This window comes from Ranitomeya imitator, chromosome 3, assembly GCF_032444005.1.
Source record: "Ranitomeya imitator isolate aRanImi1 chromosome 3, aRanImi1.pri, whole genome shotgun sequence".
Taxonomy (NCBI): Eukaryota; Metazoa; Chordata; class Amphibia; order Anura; family Dendrobatidae; genus Ranitomeya; species Ranitomeya imitator.
The window spans coordinates 758,384,897-758,400,678 of record NC_091284.1 but is presented as its reverse complement, the minus strand read 5'-3'; the positions used below and the strand labels follow the sequence as shown (position 1 = coordinate 758,400,678).

General features: G+C 45.9%; 1 protein-coding gene across 1 annotated transcript in view; it reads left to right on the top strand.

Moving 5' to 3' along the window:
* Positions 1-9,765: 9,765 nt before the first annotated feature.
* FRY (FRY microtubule binding protein) overlaps positions 9,766-15,782 on the top strand; it is a 422,350-nt gene continuing 416,333 nt past the window's right edge. The window contains exon 1 of the mRNA XM_069759001.1: positions 9,766-9,825. The gene's annotated coding sequence lies outside the window, so the exon portion shown is untranslated. The remainder of the gene's footprint in view (positions 9,826-15,782) is intronic.

Here is a 15,782-nt window from a genome sequence, read left to right as displayed (position 1 = left end):
TGATCAGCGCAAAGTCATCTGTCAAAAATGTTCTACTTCCTTAAGCAGAGGTCAGAATCTGAAAAGTCTCAATACTAGTTGCATGCATAGACATTTAACCACCATGCATTTGAAAGCTTGGACTAACTACCAAACGTCCCTTAAGGTTGTTGCACCCTCGGCCAATGAAGCTAGTCATCAACGCAACATCCCTTCCGGCAGTGTAGGACCACCATTTAGCGCACCACCTGCTGTATCTGTGCAGGTATCTTTGCCAGGCCAAAGCAGTCAGGGTCAGGGAATCACCAGTTTCGTAGTAGGAAACACTGCATCTAGGGCACCGGCGGCAACAATACCATCTCCCACCGTCTCTCAGTCTGCCATGTCCACCGGCACCCCCGCTAGTTCCACGATCTCCAGCTCTCCAGTCCAGCTCACCCTACATGAGACTATGGTTAGAAAAAGGAAATACTTAGCCTCGCATCCGCGTACACAGGGTTTGAACGCCCACATAGCTAGACTAATCTCGTTAGAGATGATGCCCTACCGGTTAGTTGAAAGCGAAGCTTTCAAAGACCTGATGGACTACGCTGTACCACGCTACGAGCTACCCAGTCGACACTTTTTTTCCAGAAAAGCCATCCCAGCCCTCCACCAGCATGTTAAAGAGCGCATCGTCCATGCACTCAGGCAATCTGTGAGCACAAAGATGCACCTGACAACAGATGCATGGACCAGTAGGCATGGCCAGGGACGTTACGTGTCCATCACGGCACACTGGGTAAATGTGGTGGATTCAGGGTCCACAGGGGACAGCAAGTTTGGGACAGTTCTGCCTAGCCCACGGTCTAGTAAACAGTTGTCTGTAGCCGTTCGCACCCCCTCCTCCTCCTCCTCCTCCTCGTCCTCCTGCAGAAGCAAGAGCTCGTCCACAGACCGCAGTCGCACAAACACTCCATCCGCACCTGCCACTGTTGCACACCAGGTCTCCCATTATGGGGCAGCTACTGGCATACGTCAGCAGGCTGTATTGGCTATGAAGTGTTTGGGCGACAATAGACACACCGCGGAAGTTCTGTCCGAGTTCTTGCAGCAAGAAACGCAGTCGTGGCTGGGCACTGTAGATCTTGAGGCAGGCAAGGTAGTGAGTGATAACGGAAGGAATTTCATGGCTGCCATCTCCCTTTCCCAACTGAAACACATTCCTTGCCTGGCTCACACCTTAAACCTGGTGGTGCAGTGCTTCCTGAAAAGTTATCCGGGGTTATCCGACCTGCTCCTCAAAGTGCGTGGACTTTGCGCACATATCCGCCGTTCGCCTGTACACTCCAGCCGTATGCAGACCTATCAGCGTTCTTTGAACCTTCCCCAGCATCGCCTAATCATAGACGTTGCAACAAGGTGGAACTCAACACTGCACATGCTTCAGAGACTGTGCGAACAGAGGCGGGCTGTTATGTTTTTGTGGGAGGATACACATACACGGGCAGGCAGTAGGATGGCAGACATGGAGTTGTCAGGTGTGCAGTGGTCGAAGATTCAAGACATGTGTCAAGTCCTTCAGTGTTTTGAGGAATGCACACGGCTGGTTAGTGCAGACAACGCCATAATAAGCATGAGCATCCCCCTAATGCGTCTGCTGATGCAAAGTTTGACGCACATAAAGGATCAGGCGTCTGCACCAGAGGAAGAGGAAAGCCTTGATGACAGTCAGCGATTGTCTGGTCAGGGCAGTGTACATGACGAGGTACCGGGCGAAGAGGAGGTGGAGGATGAGGAGGATGATGGGGATGAGTATATTTTTAATGAGGAAGCTTTCCCGGGGGCACGGGAAATTGGTGGCGTGGCAAGGCCGGGTTCTGGTTTTTTGAGGGACACAAGTGACGTAGATTTGCCTGCAACTGCCCCTCAACCAAGCACAACCGCAGATTTGACAACGGGAACTTTGGCCCACATGGCGGATTATGCCTTGCGTATCCTCAAAAGGGACACACGCATTACAAAAATGATGAACGATGACGATTACTGGTTGGCCTGCCTCCTTGATCCTCGCTATAAAGGCAAATTGCAAAATATTATGCCACATGAGAACTTGGAACTAATATTAGCAACAAAACAATCAACTCTTGTTGACCGTTTGCTTCTGGCATTCCCTGCACACAGCGCCCGTGATCGTTCTCACACGAGCTCCAGGGGCCAGCAGACCAGAGGTGTTAGAGGGGCAGAAATCAGAAGTGGCGTTGGCCAGAGGGGTTTTCTGACCAGGTTGTGGAGTGATTTTTCTATGACCGCAGACAGGACAGGTACTGCAGCATCAATTCAAAGTGACAGGAGACAACATTTGTCCAGTATGGTTACAAACTATTTTTCATCCCTTATCGACGTTCTCCCTCAACCGTCATTCCCATTTGATTACTGGGCATCCAAATTAGACACCTGGCCAGAATTGGCAGAATATGCATTGCAGGAGCTTGCTTGCCCGGCAGCTAGTGTCCTATCAGAAAGAGTATTCAGTGCTGCAGGTTCAATACTAACAGAAAAAAGGACTCGTCTGGCTACCCAAAATGTAGATGATCTAACCTTCATTAAAATGAACCACAACTGGATTTCAAAATCTTTTGCCCCACCCTGCCCGGCTGACACCTAGCTTTCCTATGAAAAGGTCTTGCCTGTGGACTATTCTGAATGACTTTTCCAATCTCGTAATTTTCTTCACCTGATTGTCCAGCATACGACATGTTTCCACCTCACGAAATGGCCAAACTCCCCACACGGGGCCGTGCTATCGCCACTTTGCGCTTGGACCCTTGAGAGTGCTGTTTGTCTGAAGAGGTGGGTGTGGCCGCTTTTGGTCGACGGCACTGCCACTGGGTCCCTCATAGTACAATAAAGTGTCTCTGGCGGTGGTGGTGCGCACCCAACGTCAGACACACCGTTGTAATATGAGGGGCCCTGTGCCTGTACCGCCGGCCACAAGACAGTTCCCCCCCCCCAGCTCAAACAGTGCTCTACCACTAGCAAAATTATCTCTCACAGCTTCACCAATGTGTAGTCTAGGCGCTGACATCCTTCAATGCCTGGCACTGACAATACCATTGTTTTGACATTTTTGTTATGTTAGGCCTTCGAAGCCTGTCTGCGGTCCCTTCTTTCTACAACTACTACACTGACCAGGCCACTGCTGGCCGTGTTACCCTGGAACCAATTTAAAAGTGCCTACAGTCAGCCCAATTTTGTTATGTTAGGCCTTCGAAGACTGTCTGCCGTCACTCCTTCCACTAGACTTCCACTGACCATACACTGCTGCCCATGTACCCCTGGAACCAATTTAAAGTGCCTACAGCCAGCCCAATTTTGTTATGTTAGGCCTTCGAAGCCTGTCTGCGGTCACTCCTTCCACTAGACTTCCACTGACCAGACCACTGCTGCCCGTGTACCCCTGGAACCAATTTAAAAGTGCCTACAGCCAGCCCAAGTTTGTTATGTTAGGCCTTGGAAGCCTGTCTGCGGTCACTCCTTCCACTAGACTTCCACTGACCAGACCACTGCTGCCCGTGTACCCCTGGAACCAATTTAAAAGTGCCTACAGCCAGCCCAAGTTTGTTATGTTAGGCCTTGGAAGCCTGTCTGCGGTCACTCCTTCCACTAGACTTCCACTGACCATACACGGCTGCCCATGTACCCCTGGAACAAATTTAAAAGTGCCTACAGCCAGCCCAAGTTTGTTATGTTAGGCCTTCGAAGCCTGTCTGCGTCCCGTTCTTTCAACTACAACTACACTGACCAGGCCACTGATGGCCGTGTTCCCTTGGAACCAATTTTAACTTGCCTACAGCCAGCCCTATGTTATTATGTTAGGCCTTCGAAGCCTGTCTGCGGTCACTCCTTCCACTAGACTTCCACAGACCAGACCACTGCTGCCCGTGTACCCCTGGAACCAATTTAAAAGTGCCTACAGCCAGCCCAAGTTTGTTATGTTAGGCCTTGGAAGCCTGTCTGCGGTCACTCCTTCCACTAGACTTCCACTGACCAGACCACTGCTGCCCGTGTACCCCTGGAACCAATTTAAAAGTGCCTACAGCCAGCCCAAGTTTGTTATGTTAGGCCTTGGAAGCCTGTCTGCGGTCACTCCTTCCACTAGACTTCCACTGACCAGACCACTGCTGCCCGTGTACCCCTGGAACCAATTTAAAAGTGCCTACAGCCAGCCCAAGTTTGTTATGTTAGGCCTTGGAAGCCTGTCTGCGGTCACTCCTTCCACTAGACTTCCACAGACCAGACCACTGCTGCCCGTGTACCCCTGGAACCAATTTAAAAGTGCCTACAGCCAGCCCAAGTTTGTTAGGTTAGGCCTTGGAAGCCTGTCTGCGGTCACTCCTTCCACTAGACTTCCACTGACCAGACCACTGCTGCCCGTGTACCCCTGGAACCAATTTAAAAGTGCCTACAGCCAGCCCAAGTTTGTTATGTTAGGCCTTGGAAGCCTGTCTGCGGTCACTCCTTCCACTAGACTTCCACTGACCATACACTGCTGCCCATGTACCCCTGGAACAAATTTAAAAGTGCCTACAGCCAGCCCAAGTTTGTTATGTTAGGCCTTCGAAGCCTGTCTGCGTCCCGTTCTTTCAACTACAACTACACTGACCAGGCCACTGATGGCCGTGTTCCCTTGGAACCAATTTTAACTTGCCTACAGCCAGCCCTATGTTATTATGTTAGGCCTTCGAAGCCTGTCTGCGTCCCGTTCTTTCAACTACAACTACACTGACCAGGCCACTGATGGCCGTGTTCCCCTGGAACCAATTTTAACTTGCCTACAGCCAGCCCAATGTTAGGCCTTTGATGCCTGTCTGCCGTCACTCCTTCCACTAGGCCTCCACTGACCTGTCTATTGCTGCCCGTGTACCCCTTGAACCAACATCATTAAATATAAAAAAAATTAATTTGATTATAAAAAATAAGATCGTGTTGAGATCTCAAATGCAGACATTTTAACAATCAAAACAAACACACAACAAATATCTGGAACTGTACTACAAAGGTCCAACAGCTACAATTTCTTTCTCCTGCAAGAAGTTAACTGAAAGTTTTTTGGAGTTGTTAACACAGATATGGCATCCACCGAGTGTTGTCCTGTCGCGTCTCCTTTAAATTATTTCCAATAAGATGTTAAACTATTAATTTAATAAAATCAATAATTAAAAAAATAATTGAGTAAGTCAAAAGCACATTGCAAATAAACATTAATTACAAATCAAGAAGCATGGCGCGTCCGAGGGTGAGTAGATACCGAATAAGAATATAATCACCCTCGGACGCGCAATGCTTATTTACAACAGCCTTCCTTCCTAAGAATCAGCCCTTCCGTGGTGTAGAGAGAGGTTGTGTTACACTCCAAGGTGTTCCCCAGGTTGCCTTTCCTGAGCTTCGATCTTCCGGCTCTCGTTTAGTAGCTGTTGGAAACTACGCTGCATTAGGCCTACTAATTGTGTATGGGTGAAACAGTGGCGCATCTGCGGTCCCTCCTTCCACTAGGCCTCCACTGACCTGTCTACTGCGGCCCGTGTACCCCTTGAACCAACCTAATAAAATATTTAAAAAATTAATTTGATTATAAAAAATAAGATCGTGTTGAGATCTCAAATGCAGACATTTTAACAATCAAAACAAACACACAACAAATATCTGGAACTGTACTACAAAGGTCCAACAGCTACAATTTCTTTCTCCTGCAAGAAGTTAACTGAAAGTTTTTTGGAGTTGTTAACACAGATATGGCATCCACCGAGTGTTGTCCTGTCGCGTCTCCTTTAAATTATTTCCAATAAGATGTTAAACTATTAATTTAATAAAATCAATAATTAAAAAAATAATTGAGTAAGTCAAAAGCACATTGCAAATAAACATTAATTACAAATCAAGAAGCATGGCGCGTCCGAGGGTGAGTAGATACCGAATAAGAATATAATCACCCTCGGACGCGCAATGCTTATTTACAACAGCCTTCCTTCCTAAGAATCAGCCCTTCCGTGGTGTAGAGAGAGGTTGTGTTACACTCCAAGGTGTTCCCCAGGTTGCCTTTCCTGAGCTTCGATCTTCCGGCTCTCGTTTAGTAGCTGTTGGAAACTACGCTGCATTAGGCCTACTAATTGTGTATGGGTGAAACAGTGGCGCATCTGCGGTCCCTCCTTCCACTAGGCCTCCACTGACCTGTCTACTGCGGCCCGTGTACCCCTTGAACCAACCTAATAAAATATTTAAAAAATTAATTTGATTATAAAAAATAAGATCGTGTTGAGATCTCAAATGCAGACATTTTAACAATCAAAACAAACACACAACAAATATCTGGAACTGTACTACAAAGGTCCAACAGCTACAATTTCTTTCTCCTGCAAGAAGTTAACTGAAAGTTTTTTGGAGTTGTTAACACAGATATGGCATCCACCGAGTGTTGTCCTGTCGCGTCTCCTTTAAATTATTTCCAATAAGATGTTAAACTATTAATTTAATAAAATCAATAATTAAAAAAATAATTGAGTAAGTCAAAAGCACATTGCAAATAAACATTAATTACAAATCAAGAAGCATGGCGCGTCCGAGGGTGAGTAGATACCGAATAAGAATATAATCACCCTCGGATGCGCAATGCTTATTTACAACAGCCTTCCTTCCTAAGAATCAGCCCTTTCGTGGTGTAGAGAGAGGTTGTGTTACACTCCAAGGTGTTCCCCGGGTTGCCTTTCATGAGCTTCGATCTTCCGGCTCTCGTTTAGTAGTTGGTGGAAACTACGCTGCATTAGGCCTACAAATTTGGTATGGGGTGTAGAGACAGGTTGTGTTACACTCCAAGGTTTTCACCAGGTTGCCTTTCCTGAGCTTCGATCTTCATGCTCTCGTTTAGTAGGTGTCGGAAAGTAGGCTGCATTAGGCCTACAAATTGGGTATGGGGTGGAGAGAGATGGTGTGTTACACTCCAAGGTGTTCCCCAGGTTTCCTTGCCATTGCTTCGGTCTTCCGACTCTCGTTTAGTAGTTGTAGAAAAGTACACAGCATTAGGCCTACAAAATGGGTATGGGGTGGAGAGAGATGGTGTGTTACACTCCAAGGTGTTCCCCAGGTTGCCTTTCCTGAGCTTCGATCTTCATGCTCTCGTTTAGTAGGTGTCGGAAAGTAGGCTGCATTAGGCCTACAAATTGGGTATGGGGTGGAGAGAGATGGTGTGTTACACTCCAAGGTGTTCCCCAGGTTTCCTTGCCATTGCTTCGGTCTTCCGACTCTCGTTTAGTAGTTGTAGAAAAGTACACAGCATTAGGCCTACAAAATGGGTATGGGGTGGAGAGAGATGGTGTGTTACACTCCAAGGTGTTCCCCAGGTTGCCTTTCCTGAGCTTCGATCTTCATGCTCTCGTTTAGTAGGTGTCGGAAAGTAGGCTGCATTAGGCCTAAAAAATGGGGAATGGGGTGGAGAGAGATGGTGTGTTACACTCCAAGGTGTTCCCCAGGTTTCCTTGCCATTGCTTCGGTCTTCCGACTCTCGTTTAGTAGTTGTAGAAAAGTACACTGCATTAGGCCTAAAAAATGGGTATGGGGTGGAGAGAGATGGTGTGTTACACTCCAAGGTGTTCCCCAGGTTGCCTTTCCTGAGCTTCGATCTTCATGCTCTCGTTTAGTAGGTGTCGGAAAGTAGGCTGCATTAGGCCTACAAATTGGGTATGGGGTGGAGAGAGATGGTGTGTTACACTCCAAGGTGTTCCCCAGGTTTCCTTGCCATTGCTTCGGTCTTCCGACTCTCGTTTAGTAGTTGTAGAAAAGTACACAGCATTAGGCCTACAAAATGGGTATGGGGTGGAGAGAGATGGTGTGTTACACTCCAAGGTGTTCCCCAGGTTGCCTTTCCTGAGCTTCTATCTTCAGGCTCTCATTAAATTGTGGTTAAATGGAACAACTGCATTTGGCGTACTAGTTGGTTTGGGGCCTACTATCGGTGTCTGCCACTCCTTGCTGTTCTCCTGGTTTCCTGTCCTGAAATACCATTTTCAGCCTCTCGTTAAGTAGTTGTTAATGTTAGACTGCATTTGGCCTACTAGTTGGGTTGGGGCCTACTATCGGTGTCTGCCACTCCTTGCTGTTCTCCTCCACTGAACAAAGCTGTGCCGCCTGTTTACTACGGTTGCCAATTTTGAACTGCATTTCGACTACTTACTGATTTGGCCCTACTCTCTGTGTCAGCCTCTCATTCCAGTTGTCCTCCACTGCAATGCCCCCTGGTTATTCCTGTGTTACCAATTTTGAACTGCATTTAGCCCACTTTCTTCTTTGGGCCTATATCTGTGTTTCCACTTCATCGTGCCCATTGCCCAGCCAGTGATAGATGAGTCTGCTGGTACATTGACCCATAACGCAACATTCCCCGTGCACGCTACACAACAACATTGTGACCCTGCTGAAAGTCAGGTTGCTCTTCCCGCATACCATACCACCTTACACGGGGACAAAGAGGAAGGTGCAGATGAAAGTGCAGGTTCCTTCATCAGGTGGGGGGAGGAATACTAGTTGGCGACGTCACTGGCACAGGGCCTCTCATAGTACGCAAAAGTGTTGCTGCCGGTGGGAGGCGCCCCCGCCGTGCAAACACACCGCTGTACTTTGAGGGGCCCTGTGCCAGTGCCAATGCCAACGAGTGGGCCCCCCCTGCTTGCTCAGGTTCACAGCACTTGCAAAGTTGAAATACTTACCTCTCCCTGCTCCACTGCCGTGACGTGGTCCAGATTTCCTGGGCCCACTAATTACTTGAACCAGCCCTACCCCCCACAACTTTAGCCAAATGACCCCCAATTTCAAATGCCTTCCAATTATTATAAGGTAAATTACGCTTGACAAGCTTCATTAAGAAGAATGGATGGTTTTGACATTAAAATGGGCACTCTAGGTGTTTTCCTGGCCCCCACTCACTGCCGACTATGCTGCCCCATTGACTTGCATTGGGTTTCGTGTTTCGGTCGATCCCGACTTTACGTCATAATCGGCCGATTTCACTCGACCCGACTTTGGACATAGTCGGGTTTCGCAAAACCCGGCTCGACTCTAAAAAGGTCAAGGTCGCTCAACTCTACTCATCAAAAATACTCCGACTCCATAGAGTTGTTTAAGAAGAAACTCTACAAAAATAATTCTATGTGCACATTCATTTAGTGTATGTTCCCTAGGAGTCTTTTTGCAAAGTTTTAGAGCAGAAACCTATTGTGTACAAAGCCTAATGTGGATTTCCTAGAAAACCCAATAAAGGACATGCATGCTACTTTTTAGTCCCTATACCTGTTAGCCAAGTTTCTCCACATCCAACATTCATGGTCCAAGTACATACCATGATGTCCAAATTAACCATCAGTCTCTTGACCCCAACCCAACAATCACATGACATACGGATGGTCACACACATGTGATCCATTTTTTATGAACACATTGACTTTTATAATGTTCACTGTCCACTATCAGTTTTGCATACGGACAACACACAGATGTTTGATACGCTCGTCTGAACGAGCTTTAAGTCCATGTCAGACCAAGTAAAGACCTTTGCTACATGATTTAGGAGATTTAGCCAAGCAAAGTCTTCTCCAACAGGCTGCAATCACATTCGTTGCTTTTTTAAAGGCCGGCTTTTGGCAAATATTCCAGAAAATGCCTCTATCACCAGTACTGTGCATGAAATACATAGCAATGTGTCTGGATTCACATTACCTACACATTCGCACTTGTAATTCTGTTGTTTCATTATTCCAGATGATGCAGGATGTCTAATATCACAGATGAGACTCAGTGAGTACTAGCCTTCTGGACAAGGTAAGATCATTTATTCACTTGCCAAAATTTACATGCACTTTTCCTGGAGATGACTGAGATAGGTCTTGAATTTCAGTATATGGTGTGCTTTATTTCCTACTCTGTTTTTAATCTTCCAAATAATTCAATTATTACATTCCATGCATTATAAACATATGAGGCCATGAATATGTTATTTCTGACAAGGATGGATGGCAGCTACAGTTGTGCTCAAAAGTTTACATACCCCAGCAGAATTTTTGCTTTCTTGGCCTTTTGTCAGAGAATATGAATGATAACACCAAAACGTTTTCTCCACTCATGGTTAGTGGTTGGGTGAAGCCATTTATTGTCAAACTACTGTGTTTTCTCTTTTTAAATCATAATGACAACCCAAAACATCCAAATGACTCTGATCAAAAAAGTTTACATACCCTGGTGATTTTGGCCTGATAACATGCACAGAAGTTGACACAAATGGGTTTGAATGACTACTAAAGGTAGCATCCTCACCTGTGACCTCTTTTCCTGTAATCAGTGTGTGTGCATAAAAGCTGAGTGAGTTTCTAGGATCAAGACAGACTCTTACATAATTCATGAAGCCACTGAAGTTTCTGGATTGTGAGTCATGGGGAAAGCAAAAGGATTGTCAATGGATCTACGCTAAAAGATAGTTGAACTGTATAAAACAGGAAAGGAATATAAAAAGATATCAAAGGAACTGATAATGCCACTCAGAAGTGTTCAAACTGTGATTAACAAATGGAAAATCAGGGGCTCTGTAAAAACAAAACCACGGTCGGGTAAACCAACAAAAATTTTGTCCACAACTGCCAGGAACATTTTTCGGGATGCAAAGAAAAACCCACAAATAACATCAGTTGAAATATTGGATTCTCTGAAAACTAGTAGTGTGGCTGTTTCAAGATGCACAATAAGGAGGCACTTGAAGAAAAAGGTCTGCATGGTCAAGTTGCCAGAAGAAAACCATTTCTTCGCAAATGAGACAAAGTAATCTCACCTGCAATACGCAAAACAGCACAGAGACAAGCCTCAAAACCTTTGGAACAAGGTAATTTGGAGTGATGAGACCAAAATTGAACTTTTTGGCCACAACCATAAATGTTACATTTGGAGAATGGTCAACAAGGCCTATGATGAAAGGAACACCATTCCTACTGTAAAGCACGGAAGTGGATCGCTGAGGTTTGGGGATGTGTGAGCTACAAAGGCACAGGAAACTTGGTCAAAGTTGAAGGAAACATGAATGCAGCACGTTATCAGCACATACTGGAGGCAAATTTGCACGCATCAGCCCGGAAGCAGCGCACGGGACGTACTTGGACGTTCCAACATTACAATGATTCAAAACACAAGGCCAAGAAGACCTGTCATTGGCTACAGCAGAACAAAGTGAAGCTTCTGGAGTGGCCATCTCAGTCTCCTGACCTCAATATTATTGAGTCACTCTGGGGAGATCTCAAGCGCACAGTTCATGCTAGACAGCCCAGGAATTTACAGGAACTGGAGGCTTTGTGCCAAGAAGAGTGGGCAGCTTTACCATCTGAGAAAAAAAAGAATCTCATTCACAAATACCACAAAAGACTTCAAGCTGTCATTGATGTTAGTGCGAACAATACACGGTATTAAGAAATGGGGAATGTAAAATTTTGATCAGGGTCATTTGGATGTTTTGGGTTGTCATTATGATTTAAAAAGAGAAACTACAGTTGTTTTACAATAAATGGCTTCACCCAACCACTAACCATGAGTGGAGAAAACGTTTTGGTATTATCTTTCATATTCTCTGAAAAAAGTCCAAGAAAGCAAAAATTCTGCCAGGCTTTGTAAACTTTTGAACACAAGTGTATAAAATGGCTTACATAGAAGAAAGGTGTCTTTAACCCCTTAGTGACAGAGCCAATTTGGTACTTAATGACCGAGCCAATTTTTGCAATTCTGATCACTGTCACTTTATGAGGTTATAACTCTGGAACGCTTCAACGGATCCCGCTGATTCTGAGATTGTTTTTTCGTGACATATTGTACTTCATGTTAGTGGTAACATTTCTTCGATATTACTTGCGATTATTTATGAAAAAAACGGAAATATGGCGAAAATTTTTAAAATTTTGCAATTTTCAAACTTTGTATTTTTATGCCCTTAAATCAGAGAGATATGTCACGAAAAATAGTTAATAAATAACATTTCCCACATGTCTACTTTACATCAGCACAATTTTGGAAACAAATTTTTTTTTTGTTAGGGAGTTATAAGGGTTAAAAGTTGACCAGCAATTTCTCATTTTTACAACACCATTTTTTTTAGGGACCACATCACATTTGAAGTCATTTTGAGGGGTCTATATGATAGAAAATACCCAAGTGTGACACCATTCTAAAAACTACACCCCTCAAGGTTCTCAAAACCACATTCAAGAAGTTTATTAACCCTTTACGTGCTTCACAGGAACTGAAACAATGTGGAAGGAAAAAATGAACATTTAACTTTTTTTTGCAAACATCTTAATTCAGAACCATTTTTTTTATTTTCACAAGTGTAAAAACAGAAATGTAACCATAAATTTTGTTATGCAATTTCTCCTGAATACGCCAATACCCCATATGTGGGGTAAACCACTTTTTGGGCGCACCGCAGAACTTAGAAGTGAAGGAGTGCCGTTTTACTTTTTCAATGTAGAATTGGCTGGAATTGAGATTGGACGCCATGTCGCGTTTGGAGAGCCCCTGATGTGCCTAAACAGTGGAAACCCCCCACAAGTGACCCCATTTTGTAAACTAGACCCCTTAAGGAACATATCTAGATGTGTGGTGAGCACTTTGAACCCCCATGTGCTTCACAGAAGTTTATAATGTAGAGCCGTGAAAAAAAAAATCGCATTTTTTCTACAAAAATGATCTTTTTGCCCACAAATTTTTATTTTCACAAGGGTAACAGGAGAAATTAGACCACAAAAGTTGTTGTGCAATTTCTCCTGAGTACGCTGATACCCAATATGTGGGGGTAAACCACTGTTAGCGCACCGCAGAGCTAGGAAAAGAAGGAGTGCCGTTTTACTTTTTCAATGTAGAATTCGCTGGAATTGAGATCGGACGCCATGTCACGTTTGGAGAGCCCCTGATGTGCCTAAACAGTAGAAATCCCCCACAAGTGACCCCATTTTGGAAACTAGACCCCCCATGGAACTTATCTAGATGTGTGGTGAGAACCTTGAATGCCCAAGTGCTTCACAGAAGTTTATAATGCAGAGCCGTGAAAATAAAAAATATTTTTTTTTGCCACAAAAAAGATTTTTTAGCCCCCAAGTTTTTATTTTCACAAGGGTAACAAGAGAAATTGGACGCCAAATGTTGTTGTCCAATTTGTCCTGAGTATGCTGGTACCCCATATGTGGGGGTAAACCACTGTTTGGGCGCACGGCAGAGCTCGGAAGGGAAGGAGCGCCTTTTTGGAATGCAGACTTTGATATAATGGTCTATGGGCATTATGTTGCGATTGCAGAGCCCCTGATGTACCTAAACTGTAGTAACCCCCCACAAGTGACCACATTTTGGAAACTAGACCCCCCAAGGAACTTATCTAGATGTGTGGTGAGAACTTTGAATGCCCAAGTGCTTCACAGAAGTTTAGAATGCAGAGTCGTGAAAATAAAAAATATTTTTTTTCCACAAAAAAGATATTGTAGCCCCCAAGTTTTTATTTTCACAAGGGTAACAGGAGAAATTGGACTGCAATAGTTGTTGTCCAATTTATCCCGAGTACGCTGATGCGCCATATGTGGGGGTAAACCACTGTTTGGGCGCACGGCAGAGCTCGGAAGGGAAGGAGCGCCTTTTTGGAATGCAGACTTTGATAGAATGGTCTGTGGGCATTATGTTGCGATTGCAGAGCCCCTGATGTACCTAAACTGTAGTAACCCCCCACAAGTGACCCCATTTTGGAAACTAGACACCCCAAGGAACTTATCTAGATGTGTGGTGAGAACTTTGAATGCCCAAGTGCTTCACAGAAGTTTAGAATGCAGAGCCGTGAAAATAAAAAATATTTTTTTTTTCACAAAAAAGATATTGTAGCCCCCAAGTTTTTATTTTCACAAGGGTAACAAGAGAAATTGGACCCCAGAAGTTGTTGTCCAATTTATCCCGAGTACGCTGATGCCCCATATGTGGGGGTAACCCACTGTTTGGGCGCACGGCAGAGCTCAGAAGGGAGGGAGCACCATTTGACTTTTTGAGCGCAAAATTGGCTGTCGTGTTTGGAGACCCCCTGATGTACCTAAACAGTGGAAACCCCCCAATTCTAGCTCCAACCCTAACCCCAACACACCCCTAACCCTAATCCCAACCTGATCCATAATCCTAATCACTAACCCTAACCATAATCACAACCCTTACCCCAAAACAACCCTAATGTCAACCCTAACCATAACCCTAATCAAAACCCTAAATCCAACACACCCCTAATCCTAATCTCAACTCTAACCTCAAACCTAACCCTAATCCCAATACACCCCTAATCACAACCCTAACCTTAAACCTAATCCCAAACCTAACCCTAATCCCAACCCTAACCCTAATACCAACCCTAATCCAAACCCTAACCCTAATCCCAGCTCTAACCCTAACTTTAGCCCCAACCCTAGCCCTAACTTTAGCCCCAACCCTAACCCTAGCCCTAAGGCTACTTTCACACTTGCGTCGTTTGGCATTCCGTCGCAATCCGTCGTTTTGGACAAGAAACGGATCCTGCAAATGTGCCCGCAGGATGCGTTTTTTGCCCATAGACTTGTATTGCCGACGGATTGTGACGGATGGCCACACGTCGCGTCCGTCGTGCACTGGATCAGTTGTGTTTTGGCGGACCGTCGGCACAAAAAAACGTTCAATGAAACGTTTTTTTGTACGTCGCATCCGCCATTTCTGACCGCGCATGCGTGGCCGTAACTCCGCCCCCTCCTCCCCAGGACATAGATTGGGCAGCGGATGCGTTGAAAAACTACAGCTGCTGCCCACGTTGTGCACAATTTTCACAACATGCGTCGGTATGTCGGGCCGACGCATTGCGACGGCCCCGTACCGACGTAAGTGTGAAAGAAGCCTAACCCTAAATTTAGCCCCAACCCTAGCCCTAACCCTAGCCCTAACCCTACCCCTAACCTAACCCTACCCCTACCCCTAACCCTACCCCTACCCCTACCCCTAACCCTACCCCTAACCTAACCCTACCCCTAACCCTAACCTACCCCTACCCCTAACCTAACCCTACCCCTAACCCTACCCCTAACCCTACCCCTACCCCTAACCCTACCCCTAACCCTAACCCTACCCCTAACCCTACCCCTAACCCTAACCCTACCCCTAACCCTACCCCTAACCCTAATTTTAGCCCCAACTGCTGTTCTCCTGCCGGCCGGCAGATGGAGACAGATGGCGGGCGCACTGGGCATGCGTCCGCCATGTTCTTCTGCCGGCGGCCAGGAGGAGCAGCAAGAGGATCCAGGGACACAGGTGAGTATTGTAGGGTCCCCGAATCCCCCTATTTCTCTGTCCTCTGATGTGCGATCACATCAGAGGACAGAGAATTAAACTTTACTTTTTTTTTTTTTTTTGCGGTCGCCGGTAAACAGTTAATTACCGGCGATCGCAAAACAGGGGTCGGTAAAACCGACCCCGATCATGCTCTTTGGGGTCTCGGCTACCCCCGGCAGCCGAGACCCCAAAGATTCTCCCGGTGCCGGCCGGCGGGCGCACTGCGCATGCGCCCGCCATTTTGAAGATGGTGGCGCCCACCGGCAGACACGAGGAGCATCGGGGGAGCTAGGTGAGTATTGGGGGGCCACCTGGGACCCCTTTTCTCTGTCCTCCGATGTGCGATCACATCGGAGGACAGAGAAATGAAAAAGAGATCGCTTTTTTTTTTTTTTTTTGCCATCGCCGGTAAACGGTTAATTACCGGC